This window comes from Lycium barbarum, chromosome 3 (assembly GCF_019175385.1).
Source record: "Lycium barbarum isolate Lr01 chromosome 3, ASM1917538v2, whole genome shotgun sequence".
In the NCBI taxonomy this organism is placed as follows: Eukaryota; Viridiplantae; Streptophyta; class Magnoliopsida; order Solanales; family Solanaceae; genus Lycium; species Lycium barbarum.
Genome location: NC_083339.1, coordinates 139,674,145 through 139,684,864, shown reverse-complemented (window position 1 = coordinate 139,684,864; position 10,720 = coordinate 139,674,145).

Genomic DNA, 10,720 nt, shown 5'->3' with positions numbered 1-10,720 from the left:
AAAATCATAATTTTTTAGCAATATTACTAACTCAAGGATGCTCTTCAACATGGTATAATTTTCAAGGCAAGAAAGTGCTTGTGTTGGCGAGTTGAAGTTTGAAGAAAAATGTAAGAAATCTATTCTTTTGTGTTATGGAATAAATATATATGTTGTAAGGATTGGAATTAGATGAGAAATATGGAGTTGTGATGTGTGTGTGCATAGTCGTGTGTGTGTGAAGTGGTGTGTGTGGCCGTGAACAATTGTGTAGTGAAGGGGAGGTGAAGTGGAGTTCATTTTGTTGGTTAGTTATGTTGTTGTGACTTTTGTGACGTAAATAAAGGTTTAACAATTTGAGTTAGCATTAAAATTGGTTGTATGTTATTATGGGGAATTATGTGATTTTTATATAATTATGAAAGTAAGATTCTAAGGGCGAATTAGGGTTGTTGTTAATAAATTTGGAAGAAAACAATGCGATTTAGTAGTTTTGTCGCATTTGTAGAAGTTTCGGATGGAATATGGAATTGGCGGGAATACTTGAATTCATGAATATTGTTTGGAATGTTATTGAAATATGTTTGAATAATCTTGAACTAGTTAATGAATATGGAAAATGTTGATATTAGTTTGAAATTGTGGAGTTGGAATGGAAGTGTTGCATTATGTAGAAAAGAAGACTAGTTGTGTTAGAATGTGTTTTGTTGTGGTTGTTGGTATTGTTGTGTTGTTGTTGTTGATAATTTGGGCCGAGATGATTCTCGGGGATGTTGAATTTATAGGGGAAATGCTGCCGAAATTTCGGTAGACAATATGAAGTTAAGATTGAAATTCTAAAAGCTTATGACTTACATTTGGTAACTATGACCAATTGTAGATTTTGGGCGAAACGGAAATTGAATTTGGAAAGGCGTAAAGAGCATATAAGGTATGTAAAGCTATCCCGATTCTTCTTTTGGCATGTCCTAGGTGTACTAGGATCGGATTTGAGTCTCGGAAAGTATTCTGTTCATCGGAAACCGCATTTGAAAATATTCCTTTTTCATTCAATGGAATTGAACCCTATAAGTATGCTTTATTGAAAGAATTGTGCAAACTTCCGCAATTTGTCTAGAAAATTATGGAATGTTCCCAGGACCTCCGTAGATGACTTTATAAGCTTAATACACGTAATTTGAGCCCACCGCTTCGGTTGTCCCGAAGTGGGCCCACCATTTCCGATTCCACCCTCATTGTAATTTGTAACTTGATTTCAAGAGATTTTAAAGGAAACGTCTTAACTATTCTTCTAACTACTAATGATACTTATTTTAAATACCTTATTGAGTCTCTGTAAAGGTATGAAATTTTGTGTTGCAATCAGTTTCCCACTATTTCCGCGTTGCCTTTTTATTGTACTATTACCTTATTTTCGAACAATATAAGATGAAACGTTTTGACTATCCTTCTAACTACTAAAGGAAAAATTGTTGTAATGATTCCCTTGGGTCTTGTAAACTATTTTGGAATATGAAAACGATCTGAGAAGGATTATTTTCTGTAACTCATTATGACGTCCGACATACGCTTAATATAATTTTGTCCGATTACATCATTACGATTTGTCACTCGATATGCCTCATTGAGTCTCTGGAAATATATGGTATTTTTATTGCATTTAGTTTCTCACTACTCCGTTCGTGGATGCCTCAATGTTTCCCCCACTGAGCCCGGGCCAGGATATGTTCTCAAGCGTCTTCCACTGCATTGTTCGCCGTGCCTCGATGTGAGGGGGCAGGTATACATGTACATGGGTTGTGGAGTATGCTGTGCCATGTACACTATTCTGATATGATATGATATGATATGATATGATATGATCTGATATGATATGTTATGTTACGGGGTTATTCCCTTTTTCTGATCCTTATGTGTTGTGGCACCAGTGTCGGGGGGTGACCACGTTCTGTCTGCCGAGTCCCTTGGCAGGGGCCGGATATGATATGGCATATGTTTCTGTACACACTCCTTATGTTTTGAAAATATGCATTTGATACTTTGGATATCACACTCACTTTTCTGTACGTTCTGTTCCGGTTATGATTTTGTTCCGTAATGGGACCAGGTATGACATACGTTTCTGCAAGTACTATTTATGCTTTATGATCAGCATTTTGCTAATCTGGATATTCCGTTCATTTTCTGCATCTTCTGCTTCGATTATGACTTTGGTTACTACGTTCCGTGCTTTACATACTCAGTACATATTTCGTACTGACCCCCTTTCTTCGGGGGCTGCGTTTTCATGTCGCGCAGGTACTGACGACAGATTTGCTTGCCCGCTTGCCTAGGACATCTATTCTGCTATTCTGGAGCGCTCTTTTGTCCAGAGCCTATATTTTGGCACAATCTGCTGCTATTGTATATATGTACATTATTCAGGGGTACGACGGGGCCCTGTCCCGTCTTATGATTCTGTCATGTTCTGTAGAGGTCTGTAGACATACTTGTGTGGGTTCTGTATATGTTTTGGGTTGATATGATCTGTGATAGCCTCATCGGCTTCCTTGTGTTATAACTGTTCATCTGTGATAACTAGTGGCGCCAATTGATCCTTATATTGATATATTCTGTTAATATGCTGGTTTGGGTTGTTGGGTACGTATGGGTGTCCAGCACGGACACTAGTCGCGGCCTACGGGGTTGGGTCGTGACAACACCTCCAGTAATGTGCTCATCATAATGTAAGACATGAGGAAACACCACCGACCTCAGAATTATAATAAAAATAGAGCACGAGGGTGTTTGGATTTACTTTTTAAAAATGATTTATAAGCTAAAAGCCATAAGTTGAAAATTTCAACTTATTTTTATATTTTTTAGCTTATAGGTAAGTGCTTAAAAGTATTTTTATGTTTATCAAACACCACAAAAAGTTAAAAGGATCTTAAAAGCCAAAAAACATTTAAAATAAGTCAATCCAAACACCCTCTACGTAAAGCAGAAATGCAGACTAAGAGCTTGTTTGAGGTTGGTGCTACAATTGGAAAAGGGAAAAGGGTCAAATATACTCCTCTACTTTATTTTATTAGTTAAATATATTCTCCGCTGGTGAAAGTTAAAAAAAATACCTCTGGCGTCTTCAAACTTCACACTTATGCCCCTATTTGGATGGAAATCTCCAATCTTCTCAAATTACCTAATTTCAAAAAAATCACCCACTTTTTTTTGTTGACCCGCCCCGCCTATCATCATCATCAAGCTCTAGCTTCATCTTCTTTCATGGAGAAAAAAAGAAAAAAGCAAGAATACACTCAAATGATAAAATCTCAAAACTCACCTCAAATTTCATCTTTAAATCCAACTCCAAATGTATATGAGGATTTGAAACAAAAGCAGAAAAGAAGCAGGCGACATACTCAATGTCGACCGTTGAGAGTCAAGCTGCCAGAAACGAGGATGGAGTTCACAATCAAGTTATTTCTTTGCCTAACTATGCTATCCAGTTTTGATCCTGTTAGTTGGGACACATTTATGCCAAGAACTAAAGTACTAGCTGATGGAATACATGCATACGCAGCGGAAGCAAATAGTCAGGGTCGAACTTGCATGTAATATAGACAACACATAATCAAACATAAAATCGATACTTATCTTTTGAAGCGTGACCGCAGCTGCAAATCAAACCTTCAAGCACGCGCAAAAGTTGTCCACGTATTCATCCTTCAGTTCCACAGTCTTCTGCTGTGTAACCCGAATAATACCAGAATTTGCGAAATTCGTGTAGGCGAATTTCTATGAAAAAGTTAAAGAAACTTCTAAAACCCTTGCCTCCTTATGGAATAAAACCCCTGTTTTATAACTGCATGTTTTAGGGCGTTCACCCTTTTCCAAAAACCATTGGGTCTTTATTTTCCACCAAGAAATAATATTCCATTTAATTCTTTATTATTCGGGCACAGCAGAGACCACAGAATTTAATTAACGAGGCTTCCTATCATGGAATTAATTCGAAATATTTGAATTAATCCTACCATAATAAATTACGAATTATTCCACTAAAAAATCGTAACTGCACTCCTCAGTTCAATTTTGAAATCTTTTATTAAATCTTATTTAACTCCCCATGTTAAGATTATAGATACCAATCAATTAAATTAAGTTACTGACAATTTAATTCATTGACTAATTGAATCCTTTATATTTCCGCTTAACTTATATCATGTGACGGATACAAAATCCACCTGCAGAGTTTTCACATGAGACTTATAAGCATTCATAAAGGAGTATCATTAATCTCAAAGTCAAGACATGGATTCTATCAACTAATTATTATTTCACAAATGTATTTTGCCATTATCCAATTTACCAGGAATACATAAACCCGCAATTGAGTCGTACCTTTTAATAAATCAAAATAATGAACAAATCACATTGATCATAATAATTATATCAAGATTAAGAGTATAAGTACATTTAACGAACTAGAGAATTTGTTTTATATATTCAGTACAAAAACACTTATCTCTACTTGGTCCGTTCAATACATGCAAAATGTACTAGCACAAGAAGATGAAACTATACCGTTCCCATAATAAAGATACATTATATTAATCTTGTGCTACAATCATACCGTTGACTTTGTCCAATTTCCATCTTAGATTACAACAACAACAACAACAACAACAACCCAGTGAATCCCACATCGTAGGGTCTGGGGAGGGTAGAGTGTACGCAGACCTGACTCCTACCAAGGTAGGACGGCTGTTTCCGAAAGACCACCGGCTCAATAAAAGCATAAAAGAAGTCAGATACGGTTAGATAAGGTTAAGAGATTCGGATAAGAGATTTAAAGCGATATGGAAATGAAATAATGCAAGCGACACAGATAATACAGGATGATCAGAGCACAGAAAATAACCGATAATAGCAGAAATCAGAGCAGATGACACAGGATAACCAAAGCACAGGAAATTTCCATCTTAGATTGTGAACATAAATTTTATACTTATAAGAACCGACGATTTAATCTTTCGTGTGTAAGCTAAACTCTATACACTAAATCATCTACTATATAAGTAAAGGACACACATACTAGTACGTGATCTATTTAACTCTTTTTTAAATAATGAATAAATAATTGTTCTATAATAAATATTATATTCAAATACATGATTAATAGTACATATCCCAACACTAGCTGTGGTCCAGTGTTGGACAATGGATAGGTCATATTCTAGTTATACATATGCTAGCTCATTCACGATTTAAGCTAATTTTACACCTCATTGTCAAGTTAGGACACTGTGTAAGTCCTAGTAGCTTTTATGTTTTGCACCTCCAGTTATTTTCACATTGTAAAGGCTTTATTTGAGAAAATCCATAAAATGAGCTACTAGGTATTCTGCCTAATAGATTTATTAAAAGAAGGGCCGTGTCAATGAACCAAGTGGAAACAAAACAATGCACTGAGTCGTGTTAACTCCCATCAGTGTTGAATTTAAAGATTGAAATTTGAGGTGAGTTTTGAGATTTTATTATTTGGGTGTGTTCTTGCTTTTTTCTTTTTTTATTCATGGAAGAAGATGAAACTAGAGCTTGATGATGATGATAGGCGGGTCGGGCGGGCGGTCAACAAAATAAGTGGGTAATTTTTTTAAAATTAGGTAATTTGAGAGGATTTGAAGATTTCCATCCAAATAGGGGCATAAGTGTGAAATTTGAAGACGCCAAAGGTATTTTTGTTAACTTTCACTAACTAAAAGTATATTTATCTAATAAAACAAAGCACAAAGATATATTTGACCCTTTTCCCAATGGACGCACAAATAGAATCGAGGCTTACCCAAAATAGAAAAAAAGGAAATGGGGGAAAAAAGGGGGGAGGTGGTGGAAAACACCGTCCCACTTGTTTGTTGGCATTTGGTTTTGTTAGTGACTTCCTTTGTTGGATGGGTAATTGGAAGGCTTACATGATTTTGTATAACTAGTGGATATAATTCGAGCTTCGCGCGGTTATAAATTATATTATTATATCTATGAAATCATCAATAAATAAATAAGTAATACAAACTTATCATATTCCTCTTTTCAGTAAAAAAAAACCCTCATAAGCAACATATATTTTGAGTTGATTATATTCATATACTAATTCATACATTAGGATTATTCAGGCATATGTTTCTGTACAATATATAGTTAATTATACATTTTCAATGAAGCTTGTTTAAGTATTACCTAATTAAGAATGAATAATTCAAGGTGTATATATTAGAGATAATAAGGTGAAATTATATTAAAATATATAAACTTCATCCTATAACAATTACTAATTAACATACACTTAATTGTATATTGAGAAAATAGAATTTTATATAGATGGATTTAAACTTTTGATTAGCAAAAGTCTTTTTAGGCAATAAAATAGAGTTGATATTTGGAAAAACACCAGTAATGAGATTTCCAAATTTCTAAATATTTCTTAATGTCAAGAGCATATGCATTGAATAATTTTGTCCTCCTTGTTATCAAATCATTCTTTTGAAATACGATTCAAATCGTAAACTTTTATTGAGAATAATAATTAATTATTATCTTACACTTCTTTCAAAGAAAAACTTCCTCACTAATGGTCCTACTCCCCTCTAACTAATGATTATATTTAAAAGCTCCCAAATTATCTTTACATAATAACTGTCTGTTTTAGTTTCCTTAGCTTATATTTAAATAGCACTTATATGATAACAATGGTACAATAATAATGAGGCATTTTCGTTACAAACTAAATTCTACAAATACTCAAAGTTTGCTCCTACGATCAGTGTCCAAACGCCAAAAAAAAAAAAAAAAAAAAAAAAAGAGGGAGGGTACCTTGTTGTGGACCATATATATGTTACCGGTCTTTATTCTTCGTGCATTATAGTGATTGAAGAATGAAAATTGTCTTCAGCATTGGATTAATGTTTCCAATTTGATCAAGAACCAGATATATTGTAAAAGCCGTCATTGAATAATTTTGTCTTCCTTGTTATCAAATTATTCATTTAAAACACGATTCAAAACATAACAAAATGAGTATTTCGAGTAAACTACACAAACACAATTTTCACGCTTTCTTGTTGCGGCTAAATCTCAAACTCTTAAATTAGACACAATTAAGGTTAGTTTTTATCTCAATATATTAATTCTATCCTGATCAAAAATAATTTTACTGATTTAATTTTCAGAAACAAAAATTAAACCTCCAGTGTGCAGAAATAATGGCAATGAAAGAATCAACAAATTACATACGATGAGACAATTCTTTCTCGACGTTCATATTCTTTGAGAACTTCTCAAATCACCGTAAACCACCCACCAATACGAAAAAACAATTAAATCCTTACATAAAATATTAAACAAAGAAAAAAAATCAAAGCCCAGAAAATAAACAAAGCAAAAACAAAAAAAAAAAAACTATCAAATTAAACTAAAATTAAGCAATCTAAAAATCAAAATGGTAAATTAGTAGGACAACTCACTGTCAGAATGTGGCAAACGTTGTATTGAAGCCTGATACCATGGAAAGATGGGAAAGAAAATCTAACATGTAGAGGTATTTTATATCAGATTGCTCCAAAATTCATAGTAAAAGTAGCACTTAAAAACCCATGCACGTTGCCCCTGGCCTTAATAACTACTACAAAATTAAATACACACACGTCTCTTAAGCATGATGGTGAAAACAAATAGTCAAGAGGTTTTTGTAACTGAAGTAATCATACTGAGATGCAATAAATTAAATAGAATAGTTAATGATCAATTTCTAAGCAAATTGAATTAAAAAAAATGAAAGAAAAAGGTCAAAAAAGGAGAAAAAGAATAAATAGAATCCTTGTCATAGAGAGGTGTCATATTACCTCATCTATGCCTAGCTTTATATTATATATAGACTAGTTTAAGTGTAGCGCGTACATATTTGTCAACAAATACTATAGAAAAAGATTGACAAGTCATAATATAAAGTCTAAATGGACTATTGTTGAATTAATATTTCATTACAAACAATTTATTTGTAATACATTTGTCTTTTGTTATTTCATTCTTATTGTTAACGCTAGCATTTTATAATATTCTATTATAAATTATTCTGTTTTATATGAATCGTTTCCTTATTTGAACTATCTTAACGTAATTAAATTTCGAATATCAAATATTATTTTATTTAAAATATGAAAGAAATTTAATAGTGAGAACTTTAAAATTAAGTATAATTTTATTTTATAGAATCTTTTCTTATTTGAACAATTTAACATAATTATAATTCCTTCAATGTTACTTTTGCTCAATCCTAATATTTAGGAGTACTTTTTCATGTTACTTTTCCGTATTTGTTTTTTTAAACAATGAAATTAAATACTATACTCATTAAGGAAACAAAAATACAATTTAATTGAAAGCTAGAACATCTTCGAAACAAGGACAGATGAAGTAAAGGGAACATGACTAAATTAATTATCATAGGACGTAATATTACCCCATATATGTTTTAGAGTCCAATATTGATATACTAACTTGTTATCTATTTTTGATCAATTTTTGGGCTTTTTAGTTTTCTAATTATATACTATTTTTTTTTCTGTGGTTGTGTTTGTAATACAATTAGTCATTAGTTTCAGCCTACCAAATCCTTTTATTTTCACACGACAATGGTAAAATAACAACTATTCTACCGATTCATTAAATTAACAAATGGAAGACATAGGTTGAAAGCATGAATTCTATTAATGCCTGAAATAAGCAAAAACTTCTCGGAACTTTGAATAATTCATAAAGTGATACCAAACTTCTTTAGATTGCCAACAAAAGTAATGAGGGCATAAATACAATGTCATGGTTTAATAATCAAAATTTTAGTCGATTCAAAGTCCTAAATATTAGCAGATAATTATCTAATGTAAAAAAACAAAATAAATTGTATAAGGACCTGGTTTATATAAGGTAAAGTTTCATTCAATCCTAAAATGATTAGTTTCAGTGTACATAATTCATAATTCATAAAAATACACTATAAAATAACAATAAAGCAAAAAAAAAAAAAAAAATCAAATCTGTTTTGACTTATGCACAAACGACTTCAGATTCTAAGCACCTAAATATCCATAAATATACATAAAAGGTAGAAATATACCTTTTGCAAAATACTCCTAGATTGATAAAGAACCTGGCCAAAGTCAGTCTTGTGTTCAATTCCGCAGTTTGAAGGATTTCTTTCTGCCATCTGTCTTTCCCTTCTCTCTCTGACACACTTTTCCAGTGCTTGGATTGGCATGGCTGACCTCCTTTGCTGGTTGAAGCTCGGCCTTTGACTCCGCTTGCCTCTACTTTTCATGTCAAGCATACAAGTCTAGTTTAGTGGAATTTCCTGCTAAAGACAAGAATTTAAACAATTGATGGTGAATATGGAATACTGGAATACTTTATAGAAGTATACGGCTCCATCTGCTTCTAATAGGATCCTAATTTGTTCCACCGTAACCAAACCTAAAATAACCCAAATTTATAGGACCTTGTTCAAGTCTCCAACTTGAAGGGCATATTCTTTAACAGACCCAAACGTAATTAGCGTAGAATCCTACGTATAAGGAAAATAATTAAATGATTAAAAATTTAATTGATTTAAAGAACGTATATGAATTTGCACAACGTATATGAATTTGTACTAACTTTTAATTGGGATTTTTTAACAATTTATTTAAGGCAAAATTTTAATTGATTTTTTAGTCCTAAATTTTAGGTACATGATCCAAATAAGAAAAGGTTTAATAATCAAATTTCAATGGATTTTCAAGTTCTAATTATTATGAAATTAATCAAATGATTGTTTTGTCTATTGTAGGGGCTTTTAATAAAGGACAAAAAGTTCAATCAACATTTCTAAGGTCCTTCGTGCTTTTAATATAGTATACTAGTCTCTATAAACATGCAGTTGCACGTTATTTTCAGTCAATTTCAATCATCGTAAAAGATATTAGATAATATATTAGATAATATTATTTATAATTATATAAATTTATTATATCAAATTCGCACAAAAAGATACCTATGTATTCATACATAATACATCATATTAACCGTCCTTCGTTCGACCTACATAAAAATACCGAGAAAAAAGAAATAAACTATCTATTCTAGTGTTTTGAAATACATACTCCGTAATGAAATTTACTTTAACTAAAGAAAAATCCAAAATTGAAGTCCTTTGACAATAATTGGAATATTTAGTTATTTATTTTAAAAATAAAGTTGATCTTAGAAATAAGATATGATAATATTTCTATTAAAAAAAATCAAGTAATACATAAAAAAAACAAAAACAATCAAGAGTAGACAATATACATAAACGAAGAGTAGACAATATTCAATTTGAATCGGTTACTGATATTAACTGCCAATATTTAGTTTTATTTGTCCAGTTTAAAAAAACTAGAGAAAATTTAACATTTTATACCTCTTTTAGCCTTGTTATTAAGTACTAATTATTTCAATTTATTTCCAAATGAATGAGATGACTTACATAAATTATATATGATATAATAAAATTACCATTTTATTTATTGTTTTTTAAGGGGTTGTCAAGTCAAATATGAATAATTAAACATGGACGGAGGGAGTACAATGACAATTTACTGTTTGGTTTTAACTTTGATTCCAAAAGAACTTAAAAGACATGCATTCACTCCTTCAAGTATATCGGTGAAGAAATGTTAGGTGAAGCATA